At 37.7% G+C, this 20,343-nt stretch overlaps 1 long non-coding RNA gene across 1 annotated transcript; it reads left to right on the top strand.

Moving 5' to 3' along the window:
- The first annotated feature begins 2,591 nt into the window (after positions 1 to 2,591).
- Positions 2,592 to 10,465, top strand: LOC144996595 (uncharacterized). The gene is made up of 3 exons (XR_013659507.1): positions 2,592 to 3,567; positions 6,659 to 6,785; positions 6,991 to 10,465. It is a non-coding gene; the product is annotated as an uncharacterized LOC144996595 (long non-coding RNA).
- The last annotated feature ends 9,878 nt before the right edge of the window (positions 10,466 to 20,343 follow it).

The raw sequence follows: 20,343 nt of genomic DNA, 5'->3' as shown, positions 1-20,343 counted from the left end.
GTGATAGCAATTATCATCATTGCTTGAATTTTTTTCATGCTATATGCAAAAGTCTTTGTCCCTTAAGGCAACAGATTACAGCCCCCCCCCCCCCCCCCCCCCCCCCCAGGCTGCTGTCGTATTAACAATAGCTTGGAGCTCCAGAATGGACAAGAAAAAACGACGAGAATGGCTCGAGCAGGGCGTTGCTCACGGGGCGGTCGCTCGTGCCATGCGGTCGCACGTGCTCGGGCCCGCTAAATGCTACTTGTAGCTTTAATTATTATTATTATTTTTCTTCTGCCGGAAGAATCGCATTTTTGAGGCCTTTAACATACCCCAAAACTCACCAAATTTGGCACACACATCAGGGGTCGCGAAAAATTTCGTATTTTATGAGAAATTGGCATGGGTGCGCAAAAATGGCTCGACAGCGCCACCTACACTGACTTTTGTCCCGACGCCCCGCATACGCTTTAACGTACAAGCTTGATTTTTTCAGGGCATGTTCATCAGATGGAAACCTACAAAAAAGTCTGTAGGTACCAAGCTGTCAGTCGCACAGGAAGTCTGCTATATTGATGTCAATATGTCATTTTTGCTCTATTTTGGACATTTGCAGGCCTCCTTCTAGAACGAACTCCTCCTAGAGATTTGTGAATAATGACTCCAAACTTTGGTTTTGTAAACTAAACACATGTCCGATGTTAAATTGCAAAGCTTTTAAGTTTTTACAGAAGTTTGTGACCGTGGCGGCGCGTAGAAGTTCGACGTTGTTTCGAAAACACGCCATGAAAAGAAAAATGGCCATAACTCAGCCATGCATAATCCAATCTGATCAAAAATTGATATGCATGATTGTAGTCTGACTCTGAACACATCTGCAGTGAAAGAATCTGGAAAAAGTGTAGCGCCACCTGCTGGCAAGAGGAAATGACATGTTTGACTTGGAGCATCACTGCTCCGAGTAGGATGAGCCGACACACCTGAAAATGACGTCCACCTGTTGAAAAGCCATTGAAGTTTACTCTGACAAAAAACCATAACTTTCAATGCGGGGGTGTGGTCGTGACAGAGCGGCAAAGTTGGGCGTCTCGCCATGCACACAAAAGTTGCTCTCACGTGCACATTCCTTGTCCAATCTCACTGAAATTCAATGGATATGATGAAGCTTCTATTCTGAACCCATGGATATGACAATCTTGGACGAGCTCTATAGCGCCACCTAGTTATTGCATTGGGCACATTCTGCCCTGTATTTTCTCTTTGCTTTGTCCGATGTGCATGAAATTAAAACTGGAGATACTCAGAAGGGTCCTCTCTCATCATGTAAAGTTTCATGGGTGTACACCTGACGGTGCCTGCGTAACAGGAAGTGGTCGATTATGTGCACCCAAATAATAGAAATTTATTATAAATCAGCCGTTTGTCTCAGGAAGCTGAGATTTCAGAATTAGATGCCTTTAATAACCTCCAGCTTTGATATGTAACACTATAGGGTCTACGAGAAACTTCATCACTTGATTTTTTTAATGAAATTTTGGACTGAACAAAGATTTTTAGCATAAATTCTGTTTAGGTTATCAGCACCAAGAATTCAACTTTCATAGGCATTTATGTGCTACTGCTTCCTAAAAAAATTCAGAATGATTGAAGTTACAGGTGACATCTTAGAGAGCATTACATCCAAAAAGGTCCGAAAACGTCTTTTTAGGCAAAACTACAAACACCTATTTTTTTTCATAACTTAATCATCATATATCAACACCATTTATTTTTTCAAATGTAGGGATCTGTGTTTGCTGCCTTCCATATTTTTTTCAGAAGTCCAGGTGAAACAGATGATTTTAAAAAAATCCTGATTCATCCCAAAACCTGTGCTTTTTCCGTCTGGACTCCAAACAAGTGTGTTTTAAAATTACTTATGCTTCAAATATCCACACCAAGTTTCACACGCATATAGCTGAACATGTCTAAATGCTTCTTGAATATTCTTTACAGATATAAAATGAACTGGTCAACTGTAGGATGTCATTTCCTCTTACATGCTTAAGTCTTTTCCTCATGCTGCAGCCTGCTCCTCAATCATCCCTGTTGCTGGAGTCAAATTTCACCCCCCCCCCCCCACACACACACACACCAGCTGCCAGTTCATATGCTAACTAACCCAGAAGTGAGGTGACAAGAGTTTAGACACAAGAGGGAGGGCAGACTGCTTTTTCATTTGTTTTGTATGTCTTTCATAGATTTTTATGAATAATCATTGCTTTTCTAGTCATGTAAAATGCAATTAACCTAATATTTTATCTTTTTTTTTTACAAACAAAACATATGAATGTGCTCCAAAACAAAACCCAACTCTCAGTACAGTTCTACAGATGTAACATAAGACTTAGACAGTAAATGTCTCTTTTATCCTTTTTTAATCAATGCTGCAACTTCTTTTCCTTAATATAAATCCAATGAAATTAAACTACAAAACCAAAAAACACAACGTATAGCAAATTTCTCTAAATAAATTATGTGTATATACAATATGTAGCACTTTTAAACAAAATAATAACAAATCCTTCCAATACAAGCACAGAAAAATGGAACACAAAATTTAAAACCCAAATTTGAAATGGCAATTTTAAAAAGATAATTTTTTCAGCCTGCTAAAAGTGCACAATTGTAAAAGCTCTTTTATATAGACAACTGTTTGGTTGCTTAGAGCTCTAAGTATAAAAACAATGCCTTTATGGACGTGGCACGGATGGCACGGATGTTCAGCAGGGTAAACCCCAGGAAAGCAGTTGGACCTGATGGAGTTCCCGGAAAGGTTCTGCGGGCCTGCGCCGATCAACTCTCCCAGGTCTTCACAAAAATCTTCAACCCGTCGCTAGCTCAGGCTTTCATCCCTGCTTGCCTGAAGCAATGACGTCACAACCCCTGATTGGGAAAAGTTTCTTGTGAGAATTATCTAACAGAATCACCCACAAAACATTTTTTTAACACAGACATAACACAAAGAAGACAACACACCACCACTTTGGGATTGGAATGTAATTTTATTAGATTTTAACCCTTTGGAATCAAACTAAAAACGGAGCTGTCTGATTGGTCCATGGGAGAACTCATGCCAATGGGGCAGAAACCCAACAGCCAGAATGTTCCCTAACGGACTAATGATCAATACAATAATTACTATAAAATGTTCTACACATACATACGGAACTAAACGAAGTAGAACATCTATTATTTCATGAAAACAATAACATGTAATCAACCTACTTCATCAAATACGAACGATAAAAGGCATGCTGGGAAACCATGAGTGAAGCAGCTGGTCAAGACATTGATCTCAGGGTGTATTCATCTCAGCCGTCCCTCTGCTCGACCCCTGCTGGACGACTGGAGAATCACACCCCACAGAGTATTTTGCTGAAGCCTGCCGAATTTGAGCAAATCAGTTCTTTTTAGAACTTCCTCATTTCCTCTACACTTCGATCTTCGACGCCCCTGACCAGCAAGGAAGACTACCGGACCCCCAGTGAGAAGAACTCGACCCGGTTAGACGCGCCGCACCAGGACGCCTTCAGTTTGACTGTAGGTTTGTCACCACCATTTTGAATTTCCCCGCGACTTGTAAACGAACCGTTACTTTAAATCGACCATCGAACCTTTTTTACATGGCCACAATGACTACTCACCTTCTGATAATCAATTTTATTGAATAAAAAACCGTAAAAGTTGTTTAAAATCGATAAGACGAACGTAAATAATTTGACCTTTTACTTCGTTGAACCGGGAGTGATCGCTTCCATTATGATGCGAACGTAAGTTTTAAAGACTTTTTAAAGCAAACCAACCGACGAATTTTCTTTTTAAACGGACACAAACGTACAAAATGACATGTAGAATCGATTCTGATCGACAAACAACAAGTTTCTATCCGTTTCAGAGATCGTTTTTTTGTAGTCTATCCAACCGCGGTCAAGTGAGCCGACATCTGTGGAAGTGCGGTCACGCCAGCCGTCACTGACTCTTTGCATGCGCGTTTACATCATAGTTTACGGTACACACGTCCAGCGAGCTGGAAAGACGGCATAAGCGCTGATATCACCCATATCAGTTACCCATTATAGAAATGACATGTACTGTACTCTGAAATAAATGAGAGTTATTGCATGCCCTGTATGGTTATTTAATGTAAAAATGTTTTCATTTGGATTGCATGTCTGTTCATTCCATAATAAACCACCAGAAATAACGTGTTTTGTCTGAAATATAATCAATCAGACACATTCTAAAAGTGAGATTTAACACTGACAAGAGTGTTTTGTGGGTTGTTGAGCATGACATGGAATGGTTCACATGTTCTATTATGACTATGTAAGAGGAAGCCTGAATTGGTCTAATATGTCAATATCTTTACTTTTCTAAAGTCAATTTTCATCAAACTTGCTGTGATGATCATGAACATCATTACCAACAATAATCCAGTGAAAGTTTTGCGTCACCTTTGAAAAAAGTGGTATTTTGGATGGTTCACATGTTTTACTTTAACCACAAAGGCTGGATGCTTAGGAGAACTATAACTTTAATTTCTCTGATATTCTCCAGTCATTTTTCTTTAAAATTGCTGGGATGATCATGAACATCATTATTAACCATAATCCACTGAAAGTTTTGTGTCACCTTTGAAAGAAGTGGTATTTTGAATGGTTCAAATGTTCAACTATGACTATGTATGAGGGAGGATGAATTAGACTATAATGTCAATATCTCTAATACTCTCCAGTCAATTTTCATCAAACTTGCTGTGATGATCATGAACATCATTACCAACAATAATCCAGTGAAAGTTTTGCGTCACCTTTTGATAAAGTGCCCTTTTGAATGGTTCACAAGTTTTATTTTAACTATACAAGCAGGATGCTTAGGTGTACTATAATGTCAAAATCTCTAATTTTCTCCAGTCAATTTTCTTCAAACTTGCTGTGATGTTAGTAAACATTATTACCAACAATAATCCAGTGAAAGTTTAGCGTCACCTTACAAAAAAGTAGCATTTTGTAAGGTTTACATATTACACACTGTCTGTGAATGAGGAGACCCGAATTGTTCTATAACTTTAATATCTCTAATTTTCTCCAGTCATTTTTCTTCAAACTTGCTGTGATGTTAGTAAACATTATTAACAACAATAATCCAGTGAAAGTTTTGTGTCACCTTTTGATAAAGTGCCCTTTTGAATGGTTCACAAGTTTTATTTTAACTATACAAGCAGGATGCTTAGGTGTACTATAATGTCAAAATCTCTGATTTTCTCCAGTCATTTTTCTTCAAACTTGCTGTGATGTTAGTGAACATCATTACCAACCATAATCCAGTGGAAGTTTTGCGTCACCTTTTGATAAAAAGCCCTTTTGTATGGTTCACATATTACACTTTAACTACATTTGACGGAGCCTGTATTAGACTATAATGTCAATATCTTTCATTTTCTCCAGTCACTTTCCTTCAAACTTGCTGTAATGATCATGAACATTATTACCAATAATAATCCAGTGAAAGTTTAGCGTCACCTTAAATGTAGCGACTTTAGAAAGAGTTGACAGGACCAGATGTGATTTTACTTGGAGTTTCTTCATTTCTGCTTGATTCCATTCCATGTCATGCTCAACAACCCACAAAACACTCTTGTCAGTGTTAAATCTCACTTTTAGAATGTGTCTGATTGATTATATTTCAGACAAAACACGTTATTTCTGGTGGTTTATTATGGAATGAACAGACATGCAATCCAAATGAAAACATTTTTACATTAAATAACCATACAGGGCATGCAATAACTCTCATTTATTTCAGAGTACAGTACATGTCATTTCTATAATGGGTAACTGATATAGGTGATATCAGCGCTTATGCCGTCTTTCCAGCTCGCTGGACGTGTGTACCGTAAACTATGATGTAAACGCGCATGCAAAGAGTCAGTGACGGCTGGCGTGACCGCACTTCCACAGATGTCGGCTCACTTGACCGCGGTTCTATCCACCATCTTTGTAGTTCTCGTTGAATTATTCGAACATTGTTTTTACGGTTTTTAAACCACATTAACAAGCGAAACTCCTTTCTAATTGATTAAATACATGTCAGTTCACATATAATACCTTTTAAATGCCTGCTGACCCGTGAGTATTTCCACTGAAGATCAGTTCCAACCTATTTTGTACTTTTTAGGTTTTAGGTTCAATTTTCAGTGTTTAATAATCTCATATAGGACACATGTTAAATTTATTTGTGTATAAATGTTTTCAAATAGTCAATTATTAGTGTATGGCAGCCACTATGAATATATTTGCAGGAACACACACAGATCTTAAAATGGCTGCTTGGCCTGCTGATTGATTTTAAAGTTCTTAGTAGTTTATAAATATTTTTATGGTCTTGGGCCTTCATATTTATCTGATATGATTTTAAAGTATGAGCCCCTGTGGACCCTGAGGTCCTCTGATACAGGCCTTTTGGTTATCCCACACACGGCAAGGCCTCATTCAGTTGTAATGGACCTCCTCTATGGATTAGCCTCCCAAAGAGCATTTAGCATTTTATGTCTATTAAAGTTTATGTACTTATTTTTTTTTAATAAATGTTAATTTTTGTTATTTCTTTTACATTTTATTTGTAACTCCAGAGTTTTCCTCTGAGGGATCTTCCACACCAGTGACTGAGCCTTTGTCTCGACAACAAAGAGAGAGGAGCTGTTTGCTGGTTTTTCCAGAGCACCTTTTTTTTGTAAGCCATTAAAGAGTTTGGTAAAGGTAAGTTAAATTTGCAGTGTTTAATAATCTATTATAGGACACATGTTACATTTATTTGTGTAGAACTATTTTCCAATAGTCTGAATATATTGTTTTATGTTTTTGATTATGGGTCTGTGTGGTATAAATGTATTGCTTTATGTATACATAATAGAAATGAGAATCTTATTTTAATGGTGGTTTCATTTTTATATCTTTTTTTTAGATGCCACGAAAGAAGGGATTTAATATGCGTCGCACCAAAGTGTGCAAGGTTCAGGAAGAAGGTAAAACTTCTGGTTGTGTGTGTCAGGAGCAAATACAGAAGCCTTTGATTTCTGGAATGAAAGTAAGATTAACAAATTCAAGTGATAGTACAACATCACTTACATGTTGTGTTGTGGCTGCAATCAACCATGTTGTTGCTCCAGTGTGTACATGGAGGGACGCTGATGTTGATAATATTAGAAATGAAGGTGTGCAGTTGGTTTGTTCATTTAATGGAAGTGATGGATGTATAAACAATTCCAAAAAGTTATTCAAGGTTTCTGAAAAGCTCAGTGTGTTTGGAAGAATTTGGGATGTTGCTATCAATGAGCCTGTGTATTCTAGTGATTCAAAGAGTGAAGATTTTTCACTGTTGTATGAAATGATGCAGGAGCGACTGATGGAGGAAGATCTGTGTTTGTTGGATTTGCAGGGTTTCGTTTGTGCTGTCATTCATCACAAAGAGTATTTTGTTGTGGTTGATTGTGGTGCACGAGATTCATCTGGAATGTTTTCTAATATTGGAACATCTGTGGCTGTTTTCAACAGTTGCTTTAATGACTTGATGTTGCACATTTGGAACTTGAAAAAGTCTTTGAATGCAGAATGGTTTGGCATTAGTTCAATGTTTGTGAAAGAAGCTTCTTGGGATGGGTGTAATAATACATTTGGTTTGGGAGCAGAGGATGCACGTGTGAATCAGTCAGTTTTGGGCAAAAGACAGACTGGTTTTATAAAAGAACATGTTCAGGAGTTAAATGACAAAATTGTGGTTGGCGAACAATGTAAAGTGTTAATGGAATGCAAAAATTCATTGAAAATTGGAAAAAAGGGCAATAATTTAAAAAAAAAATCATCTTCAGTGATTTTAAATGAAAACAATTGTAACAGATTTGACACAGAACGTTGTGTAAGGGGATCTTTTCATCAAGGAGATCGGCAGCTTCAAAACAGAGGTGTGCAGTGCATGGCAATAGCCCTGGTGAGTTTGGCTAAACACACGGATCGTAGTGTTTTTGAGTGGGAGGCAACAGACTTGGACCATGTTGTGTTTCTTGGTGATCAGCTGTACTCCTCGGTGTGTGAAAACAAAATCATCCCTGGAAATTTGAAGTTTTTGTCAGTACCTGATTTGCCCATGGATTCTGAAATTGATGGTAAATTATTTAAGTTTGAATATGGTGAATATGTTTCTGGGATTGTTAATGTGAGTAATGGTAAATTTGTTGACAGTGGTGAAGTGATAACTCTTAAAAAGGGACTGGAGCACATGCTTGTCAAGTATAAAACATGTTTTTTGACCATAGGCAGTAGTACTTGTGCTGTTATTTCAGAAAACGGCCATTATGCTGTGGTGGATTCACATGCACGCAGTGGTACTGGAATGGCAGATGTAAATGGAAGAAGTATTATCATGTACCTTCCTAGTCTTAATGATTTATACAATTATATTTGTTGCTTGAGTATTTCACTTGCAGGGAAAGAAATGGCTTTTGAAATTGCATCCGTTGCTGCGACTGACAATGATCATAGTGAGAAAAATAAACAAAGTGTGCTTGAGAAGGATTGTAAAACTGGATTAAATACTGAGTCACAGTTTGGTTTTGGGTGCAGTTTAGATGTTCAAACTAGTTCCTTACCGTTGCCTGAAAGTAACAGAAAGCGTAAGCTTTTAACTGGGCAATGTGAATCAAAGAAGACAAAATGGTATGATGCTAATGAAGCTAGTTTGGATGTTGAGTTTATTGGTGAAGTTTCATCAAAGAAACTTGAGTTTTATCCTGTTGATTTTGATGTTACACAAGCATTGTGTAAACAACTGAATGTGCATTGTGAAAACACTGCATGTGCTAACCCTCTAGAGGTTGGCATGTTGGGAATTCCATGTCAAACTGATCATATAGTAGCTGATGGCAATTGCTTTTTTAGGGCTGTGTCCAAAGTTATTAGTGGTACTGAGAAAAATCACATAAAGTTAAGACGTTCAGTTGTTACACATTTACAAAAAAATGTTGGAAATTATAGTTCTCTTTTGAGATCTGAAAATATGTCTGTGGATGAATATCTCAATGTTTCTAAAATGAGATTTTCTGGTAGTTGGGCTACAGAGGTTGAAATTCAAGCTACAGCTGACTACTTGGGTGTGAGTGTGTATACGTATCACAATGAACGTTGGTTGAAATATGCCTGTCAACGTAAAGCTATCTCTAAACAAGGCATATATCTGCAAAATATAAATGAGTGTCATTATGAAGTTGTAACTTGCGTTCAAATTTTTCAGCAGCAGCGTTGTTTTGGGTTTTGTAAATCTATGGAAAATAATATTTTGGGTCATATGAGGCAATGTAAAAGGAACTCAGAAATGCTTTCAGAAGGAGATTGCAAGAGTGTTAAACATAGCAGGTCTGAAGTTGGTGATTGTAACGATGTTTTGTGTAGTGCATTGGTTAACAATGATCACCAAAACAGTGAAATTGTGCAAAGTAATAATTTAGTTGAAAGTGTTTTCAGTTTTCATCCATTGTCATTCGAGTCTGCAGTTTTGTTGTCAAAACATCTGGATTTGGATTTTGTGAAGCAGAATGAAGACATTCCAACTAATAATGTTACGCTTGGTTCTATTTGTAAGACAGAGGTCCTATTAAATGATGGCAATAGTTTTTTCCGAGCTATTTCTCGAGTCATTAGTGGTTCTGAAAAGTGTCATAGAAGAGTTCGACTGGCTGTTGTTAAGTTTATGCTAAAAAATAGTGACATTCATATGAAGTTGCTTTGTCAAGGATATGCCACAGTGTCTGAGTACATTCTGAAGTCACGTATGAAATATGTTGGCAGTTTTGTATCTGAGATTGATATTCAAGCTACTTCAAATTTTTTGGGAGTAGAAATTTTTGTACACAATGGTAGCATATGGAGAAAGTATAATCCTGTGAACAAAATACTTGGAAATCAAGCAATTTATTTGCGGGAATGTGATAAATATTTTGAGGTTGTTGTTTGTGTTCATTGTAGTGGTAAAGCTGGATGTGCCAATTGGTGTAAAAGCAATAGTATTTGTTCTGAGAAACCACTGCTTAGACGCCGTTCTTTTCAACCATATGTTACTTGTGATTCAGTTGCTGAATCTTCTTTTTCAAAGTATCTAAAAAAAAGGAAATCGTTTTACCAGAAAGTGCAGTATCAAATAATTGAACTGCATAAACAGAAGAAAAAAGATATAAGTAAAAGGAAATATGCATCTGATTCTTTGCATAGATCCAGAGCATTGGAATTGAGTAAAATAAATTATAAGGAAAATGCTATCTATAGAATGTGTGTTAAACAACGTAGTTCTGCAAAATATAGAACTGATGTATTACACAGAGATCGTGTTAAAAATTTGAGTAAAAACAAGTATAAATGTGATTTGTTACACAAACATAATGTTAAGGAAAGGAGTAAAAGAAAATATCAGAGTAATGATACTCATAGAGAAAATGTTAAAGCACTGAGTTCTAGAAAATATCATCAAGATCCTCACTTTAGGAAAAGTGTGGTGGATGGGATCAAATATAAGCGACAATTGAATAAAAAACAGTTGGAAGAGTTTGATGTTGTTATGAAACAATTTTTGGATAAAGTTAAAGATGGACCTGGGTTTGTTTGTTGTGTATGTCATAGGTTGTTATTTGAACATCAAGTCTTACATTGTAAAAAAGAGTCGTACAGTAATGCAGGACTTGGACTTATCGCTGATCAATGTATCACGTCTGATTATTTGCATATCTGTAAAGGAAACTGCTCAAAAAATTGTGAATGGATGAAAACATCAAGAAGTAAATTGTGGATTTGTTACACGTGCCATGCTAAAATCAAAAAAGGTAAAGTACCAGCTGAGAGTGTTAAAAATAACTTAGAACTTGAACCTATACCAGCAGAATTGGCATGTTTAAATCAATTAGAACAACATTTAATAGCATTACATATTCCATTTATGAAACTGTTGGCATTGCCCAAAGGTGGGCAGAATGGCGTGCATGGACCTATTACTTGTGTTCCTGCAAATACTGAACAAACAACTTATTTGTTACCACGCATGTCTATTGAGGGTTCTCTTGTGCCTGTGAAATTAAAACGGAAGCTTACTTATAAAGGACATTATGAATATCAGTATGTTGATTCGGAACGTGTTAAGCAGGCTTTACAGTTTTTACAAAGCCATAATTCTTATTATAACAACGTGAAATTTAATAATGATTGGATTAATGGTTTTTGTAAAGAAACATCTGATGTGGTAGAAAAAGATGTTGAATGCACTGCAAATGTTGACGATTCAAATGTTTTAGGAGATGAACTTCTGCATGATAGACAGCAGCATTGCATGTTCCAGGACACTTGTCTAATGCCAGTAGACATTGGTCAAGAGGCTTTGGATCAATATTTTGATCACATTTTGAATGTAGCTCCCGCTGAAGGCAATAGTCCGGTGAAGTTGTTGTCCGATATTACAAATGAGGCTAAATGTTTTCCTGTGTTGTTTCCTAAGGGTGGACCAACATTTCATGATGGAAGACAACATCCTTTAACTCTATCACGATATTTTAACAACAGGATTCTTAATGCTGATTGTCGTTTTGCACAAAATGTGGAATATATTTTTTTTGCCCAATATATGACAGAATTAGAAAAGGTCGTTTCAAATGTTTCGATTGCAGTAAGAAAAGGTAAGTATGATTTTAAAAATAAACGAGTAGTTACTGGAGAGTTGTTGAATAGTGATGATTCTATTAAAAGGATGTTGGAATTTGATGATGGGTACAGATTTTTAAAACCAATCAGAGGTACGCCAGCATTTTGGCAGGCGGCCCAGAAAGACCTCATGGCTTGTGTGAGGCAGCTTGGAATCCCCACATGGTTCTGTTCATTTTCTTCAGCTGATATGCGGTGGAAGAATTTACTTTCCTGCATTCTGAAGCACGAAGGTAGAACTGAAACTGTGGAGCAGTTGGAATGGGCAGACAGATGTGAGCTTTTGCGTCGTAATCCTGTCACTGCTGCTCGGATGTTTGATTTTCGTTGGCATTGTTTTCTGAAAGAGGTTCTTATGTCGCCTGCATGTCCTATAGGAAAAATTAAGGATTTTTTTTATAGGGTGGAGTTTCAGCAACGAGGCTCACCACATCTTCATTGCCTGTTTTGGATAGAGGATGCACCTGTAATTGACAGAAATACAGATGCTGAAGTGATTGCATTTATTGATCGTTATGTGACTTGTGAGTTACCATCAAATATTGACTTACTGGAAATTGTTACATCTGTGCAAAAACACTCTGAAACACATGCAAAAACATGTAAAAAAAAAGGAACTGTGTGTCGTTTTAATTTTCCTAGACCACCTTCTGCACGTACGTTCATATCACGTAGCACAAGTGCTGAAGAGACACAGTCTTGTCAATGTGTGTTATCAGAGAAAGAGTCTTGCAACTGTAAAGAAAATGCACAGACACAGCAACTGAAGAAAAAAGAGGCTTCTGCATTGATTGCACACATTAAAGCTGCTCTCTCAGCTGATGGGCCAACTTATGACAATGTTGAAGATTTGTTTGGATCTGTTGGGTTAAACCAAAGCACATTTGAAACTGCATATAACTGTTGTGCTCGGAAAACCCATGTTGTGCTGAAACGTCAGATCAATGAAGTTTGGATTAATCAATATAGCAAGCCACTGTTAAAATGCTGGAATGCTAATATGGATATACAGTTTGTTGTCGATGCATATGCATGTGTTGTGTACATCATTTCTTACATCTCTAAATCAGAGAAGGAAATGGGTTTATTATTGCAGTGTGCACAAAAGGAAGCAAGCAGGGATGGAAATGCTTCTGCCAAAGAGAGTCTAAAAACATTAGGCAGTACATATTTGCACAACAGAGATGTATCTGCTCAAGAAAGTGTTTATAGACTGACAAATGCACATTTGAAAGAGTGCTCTCGGAAAGTTGTGTTTCTTCCTGTTGGTGAAAATACTGTTAAAATGAGTTTACCGTTAAAAGTACTAAAAGAAAAAGCATCAAAGCATTCTGTTAGTACAGATGATATGTGGATGACAAGCATTGTGGATAGATATAAGAACAGACCTAAGAGTGATGATTTTCCTTCAATGTGTTTAGCAGTATTTGCTTCCGAATTTCGTGTGTTGTCAAAAAATGAAAGTGCTGCTAAGCGAATAAAGTTGAACAACAACACTGGATATGTTGTGAAAAGAACCCGCACACAACCTGCTGTTGTACGTTACGTTAAGTTCTCTGAAACAAAACAGCCTGAACTGTTTTATCAAAGCAATCTGCAGTTGTTTTTGCCATACTACAGCGATAGCCAGCTGAAACCTCAAGGTTTTGAAACGTATCAAGACTTTTTTCATAAGGGCACGATAAGACTTGGTAATTCAGGTCTGCAGTTGGTAAAGTCCGTGGTAACATTAAACAGAAGTAAATTTGAAATTGATGGTGATAAATTGGTTAATGCTCAGCAAGGGATAGATAATGCTGGTGTAGTTGAAGATGGCTGGTGTGAATTATGCCCTGAGCAAGAATTGGAAAGACTTGAGTGTCAAGAGTTGTTGCAGAACCAAAAAAGTGTAGATGATGAACAGGAATTTGATATTCCTGATTTAAGAGTTTCAGCTCAACATAGCCATTTCTTTCAACTGAATAAAACAAAAATGCCTCGTAGTGATGGCTTGGCTTTAATTCGCTCTTTAAATGAAATTCAGATGGATATTTTTTACCAAGTGAGAAAATGGTGTGTGGAAAAGGTTTTGGGAAAAAAGCCAGAACCATTCCACCTGTTCATAACAGGAGGTGCAGGGACTGGTAAAACTCACCTAATTAAAGCAATACAATATGAATCAAATAGACTATTGTCTCCTCTTTGTCGTCATGTAGATGACATCTGTGTTTTGTTGACAGCTCCCACAGGAATTGCTGCGTTTAATGTACAAGCAAGTACTATACACAACACTTTCTGTATTGGTAAAGATGTCCGCTTACCTTACACACCACTGGGTGAGGAAAAATTAAATTCTTTACGTGCCATTTACAGCAGTTTACAGATTTTGATAATTGATGAAATATCCATGGTAGATCATAATTTATTAGCATATATTCATGGGCGTCTGAGGCAAATAAAGCAAACTGGTAACTCTGCATTGTTTGGAAATGTTTGTATTATTGCAGTTGGGGATTTCTTTCAATTACCTCCAGTGAGAGGAAAACCATTGTATGTAGAAAATGTGGGTATGGATCTTTGGTGTGGTGTGTTTAAAATTGTTTGCCTGGAAACCATTGTACGCCAAAAAGATCAGGAATTTGCCAAATTACTCGGCAGAGTTAGGACACGATGCAAAGGTACTGAAATGTTAAAAAGTGATATCCAACAATTGAAGTCACGTGAAACGGGAGAAGGCAGCGCTGCTTTACATATTTTCCCAACTAATGGTCAAGTAAATCAACATAATTTAACCCATCTACATTCATCCTGTCCAGATTATGTAACTATTAAAGCTCAAGATTATGTAAATTGTAAGGAAACAGGTAGACAAGTGTTACTAAGTGGTAATCATTCAAACGCTAACAATACTTGTTTAGCAGGAAGACTTCTTTTGGGGAAAAATGCACGTGTCATGCTTTGTAAAAATGTTGATGTGGCAGATGGTCTTGTCAATGGTGCATGTGGAATTGTGACTGATATTGTCTATAGAAACTCTGACTTTCCACAAATTGTTTTTGTGAATTTTGATAATAAAGACATTGGAAGACAACGGAAGAAACAGTATGAAAATCATCCAGGGCTTGTCTCAGGTTCTGTAGCCATTGTTCCAGAAGAGGAACGACTCACAGGAAGAGGTGGTCTGAGACGTCAGTTTCCTCTAAAACTTGCTTGGGCTTGTACTGTTCATAAAGTTCAGGGTCTTACCATTGATAATGTTGTTGTGTCTTTGAAAAAAACCTTTGCTCCTGGGCAGGCTTATGTTGCATTAAGCCGCGTAACAAGTTTGTCTGGTTTAATTATTCAAGATTTTAAGGAACAGGCCATTTATTGTAACAAAACAGTTTCTGAATATGTGGCAAACATGCCTCAATATCTAATAAATAAAGAAAATCTCACTTCTAGTTCATGTGACTTTAGCATTTTCCTTATGAATGTGCAAAATTTAGAGTGGCATGTAAAGGACTTAGCTTTGTGCACAAAACAGTTACATGCTAACTGCATAGCTGTAACTGAAACATGGCTTCCAAATGCCCCTTTTACTGATGCATTGAACATCAGTGGCTACAATTTTTATAGTATGCCACGCTCACTGTCTTATAGTGGAGTAGATCCTAGACTGAATGTCATTAAAGGCTTAAAACATGGTGGTGTTGGAATGTACACCGTTGAAAATATCCTGTTTGAACATGTAGAGGTACAAAGTGTAGATATTGAATGTTTAGTGCACAGATTTATTAAATCGAACATAGTCGTGGCAGTTCTGTATCGTCCACCATCATATGCCATTTCATTATTTAGAGAGAACCTTAAGAAATTAGTCGATCTGTTGGAGCCCCTGGGTGATACCATTGCTATAATGGGTGATTTCAATGACAATCTAGTAAACTCGAAGACAATAACTGATTTCATGGCACATAAAGGTTTTATTCAACTGGTTTCTGAAAACACAACGTTAAAAAATACGATAATCGATCATGTGTACTTAAAAACAACAAAATATAAAGTCGAATGTACAGTTGTACAAACATACTTTAGTGATCATGATGGGATTCTTTGTCGTTTTAAACATGTAAGTGACTGTTGATGATTGTGGCGAAGGAGAAAGGGACATCTTTATCTCTTTTAAGTCACAAACGTCTGACTTAATATAAAACGTCAAATGTTGAACTAAATACATGCTGGTGTCAGTTATTGTGGCGAAGGAGGCGGGGAGAAATGACGCATCTGCGACATTTTTATCTCTGTTAAGTCACAAACATCTGACTTAATGTAAAACGTCAAATGTTGAACTAAATACATGCTGGTGTCAGTTATTGTGGCGAAGGAGGCGGGGAGAAATGACGCATCTGCGACATTTTTATCTCTGTTAAGTCACAAACATCTGACTAAATGTAAAACGTCAAATGTTGAACTAAATACATGCTGGTGTCAGTTATTGTGGCGAAGGAGGCGGGGAGAAATGACGCATCTGCGACATTTTTATCTCTGTTAAGTCACAAACATCTGACTTAATGTAAAACGTCAAATGTTGAACTAAATACATGCTGGTGTCAGTTATTGTGGCGAAGGAGGCGGGGAGAAATGACGCATCTGCGACATTTTTATCTCTGTTAAGTCACAAACATCTGACTTAATGTAAAACGTCAAATGTTGAACTAAATACATGCTGGTGTCAGTTATTGTGGCGAAGGAGGCGGGGAGAAATGACGCATCTGCGACATTTTTATCTCTGTTAAGTCACAAACATCTGACTTAATGTAAAACGTCAAATGTTGAACTAAATACATGTTGGTGTCAGTTATTGTGGCGAAGGAGGCGGAGAGAAATGACGCATCTGCGACATTTTTATCTCTGTTAAGTCACAAACATCTGACTTAATGTAAAACGTCAAATGTTGAACTAAATACATGCTGGTGTCAGTTATTGTGGCGAAGGAGGCGGGGAGAAATGACGCATCTGCGACATTTTTATCTCTGTTAAGTCACAATCCTCTGACTTTATGGAAATGTGGTTTCTTTTCCTGCATCTTGAATACATATTAGGCATTACAAATTTACATTTTTTTTCTGTAGTTAGCAATTGAGTAAAGAATCAAAATGCTTTTTTTTTGCATATTTCTAAATTTCAAACCATCTGACGTACAAACATATTCGAAGTACTTAAAAAGTACTTTAGAAAGTAATTGAAATTTATGTATCTATTGCATTCCTATGGCCTAGTTATTCATGATGCAGGTTTTGCTTTCCTTGCCATGTGACCTCAAAAAAAGCAAAAGACATTGGTAATGGTACTCCCAGTTACTGGGATGGGGTTCGATTCCCTACAATGTCCATGTTCTGAGGTCACATAAACACTTTTTTAATGTTAGTGCATATATGTGTCTTCATGAAATAACTCTCGTCTATTTTTAATCATAGAGAAATTTCTATAAATCTCGTCATAGGAACATCCCCACAGTAACCACCCTGACTGGAACATCAACGTGGTCCACTTCACAGCCGTGAGGCTGCAAAGTTAAACTCCAGCTGCCCCAGCAAGTGTGACAACTGCAGCAACAACCACCGACCAAGCCCTGACAGAAAAGATCCCCACAAGGAACACTGCAGGCTGTTCCATGAAAAATATAGTTTTGCCATTGCCTTGCAGATCACAGTTCAAGTGATTTAGTTTTCCAGTAATATCAGTCAAACTGCGAGTTCAGATTTACCATATTCATATTAACCATATTCAGCAGACTGCTCCTCCAATAGCACCTTGAAAATCCTGTGCCGTTTTGCTTTGCAGCAGAAGTTGATTTCACAATAGGAGTCATCATGTGTCTAGAGCCAATCACTTCTGCACATAGGGCCTACTGGTGAATGACGCAGCAGTAATGAAGACATTTTGGGAAGTCTGGGTCAGCTTTACAGTGAGTGATGAAACCCGTTTTTCTATTGATCATAGCAGGAGCCCTGTCTGCAGTCACTGCTACCAGCTTTTCTAAAGGTACCTTTTTCTGCACAAAAATTCCTTCACCATGTTATACATTTCAACTCCTCTTGTAGTTGTCTGTTAGGGCAGTTGTGTCAAGAGTTCTTCTCTTGTGGACTCCAAAAGTTTGTACTGCTGCTGTCCACAGACTCATCACATTGGACATCAAACCACCTGCACTTTGTAAGATCCCGGTCCAGCTAATTAACCAAGTTATCAGACATAGCTGACACTTGTCTAAATATTGTAGTAAAAATTAGAAGAGTTCAATTGTTCTCATCCTTAGGGACAGTGATGGCAATTATCATCATTGATTGTTTCTCAAACTGAAAACAACAAGCAACAGAATACAGTTCTCCCCCCACCCCCCCCCCCCCACCCCCCACAGGCTGCTGTCATGTTAACATTAGCTTGGAGCTCCAAAAAAGAACAAGAAAGAACAAAGAGAATGGCTCGAACAAGGCGTTGCTCACGGGGCGGTCGCTCGTGCCAGGCGGTCGCACGTGCTCGGGCCCGCTAAATGCTACTTGTAGCTTTAATTATTATTATTTTTCTTCCGCCGGAAGAATCGCATTTTTGAGGCCTTTAACATACCCCAAAACTCACCAAATTTGGCACACACATCAGGGGTCGCGAAAAATTTCGTATTTTATGAGAAATTGGCATGGGTGCGCAAAAATGGCTCGACAGCGCCACCTACAGTGACTTTTGTCCCGACGCCCCGCATACGCTTTAACGTACAAGCTTGATTTTTACAGGGCATGTTCTTCAGATGGAGACCTACAAAAAAGTCTGAAAGGACCCACCTGTCACTCGCACAGGAAGTCTGATATATTGAGGTCAATATGTCATTTTTGCTCTATTTTGGACATTTGCAGGCCTCCTTCTAGAACGAACTCCTCCTAGAGATTTGTGAATAATGACTCCAAACTTTGGTTTTGTAAACTATACACATGTCCGATGTTAAATTGCAAAGCTTTTAAGTTTTTACAGAAGTTTGTGGCCGTGGCGGCGCGTAGAAATTTGACGTTGTTTCGAAAACACGCCATGAAAAGAAAAATGGCCATAACTCAGCCATGCATATTCCAATCTGATCCAAAATTGATGTGCATGATTGTAGTCTGACTCTGAACACATCTGCAGTGAAAGAATCCGGAAAAAGTGTAGCGCCACCTGCTGGCAAGATGAAATGACATGTTTTACTTGGAGCATCACTGCTCTGAGTAGGATGAGCCGACACACCTGAAAATGACATCCACCTGTTGAAAAGCCATTGAAGTTTACTCTGACAAAAAACCATAACTTTCAATGCGGGGGTGTGGTCGTGACAGAGCGGCAAAGTTGGGCATCTCGCCATGCACACAAAAGTTGCTCTCACGTGCACATTCCTTGTCCAATCTCACTGAAATTCAATGGATATGATGAAGCTTCTATTCTGAACCCATGGATATGACAATCTTGGACGAGCTCTATAGCGCCACCTAGTTATTGCATTGGGCACATTCTGCCCTGTATTTTCTCTTTGCTTTGTCCGATGTGCATGAAATTAAAACTGGAGATACTCAGAAGGGTCCTCTCTCATAATCTGAAGTTTCATGGGTGTACACCTGACGGTGCCTGCGTAACAGGAAGTGGTCGATTATGTGCACCCAAATAATAGAAATTTATTATAAATCAGCCGTTTGTCTCAGGAAGCTGAGATTTCAGAATTAGATGCCTTTAATAACCTCCAGCTTTGATATGTAACACTATAGGGTCTACGAGAAACTTCATCACTTGATTTTTTTAATGAAATTTTGGACTGAACAAAGATTTTTAGCATAAATTCTGTTTAGGTTATCAGCACCAAGAATTCAACTTTCATAGGCATTTATGTGCTACTGCTTCCTAAAAAAATTCAGAATGATTGAAGTTACAGGTGACATCTTAGAGAGCATTACATCCAAAAAGGTCCGAAAACGTCTTTTTAGGCAAAACTACAAACACCTATTTTTTTTCATAACTTAATCATCATATATCAACACCATTTATTTTTTCAAATGTAGGGATCTGTGTTTGCTGCCTTCCATATTTTTTTCAGAAGTCCAGGTGAAACAGATGATTTTAAAAAAATCCTGATTCATCCCAAAACCTGTGCTTTTTCCGTCTGGACTCCAAACAAGTGTGTTTTAAAATTACTTATGCTTCAAATATCCACACCAAGTTTCACACGCATATAGCTGAACATGTCTAAATGCTTCTTGAATATTCTTTACAGATATAAAATGAACTGGTCAACTGTAGGATGTCATTTTCCTCTTACATCTTAAGTCTTTTCCTCATGCTGCAGCCTGCTCCTCAATCATCCCTGTTGCTGGAGTCAAATTTCACCCCCCCCCCCCCCACACACACACACCAGCTGCCAGTTCATATGCTAACTAACCCAGAAGTGAGGTGACAAGAGTTTAGACACAAGAGGGAGGGCAGACTGCTTTTTCATTTGTTTTGTATGTCTTTCATAGATTTTTATGAATAATCATTGCTTTTCTAGTCATGTAAAATGCAATTAACCTAATATTTTATCTTTTTTTTTTACAAACAAAACATATGAATG

Source organism: Oryzias latipes, chromosome 12, assembly GCF_053564925.1.
Source record: "Oryzias latipes strain Hd-rR chromosome 12, Olatipes_Hd-rR_3.1".
NCBI classification, from domain to species: domain Eukaryota; kingdom Metazoa; phylum Chordata; class Actinopteri; order Beloniformes; family Adrianichthyidae; genus Oryzias; species Oryzias latipes.
Note: the sequence above shows the minus strand (reverse complement) of the source record. Positions and strands in the feature narration are given on the sequence as shown.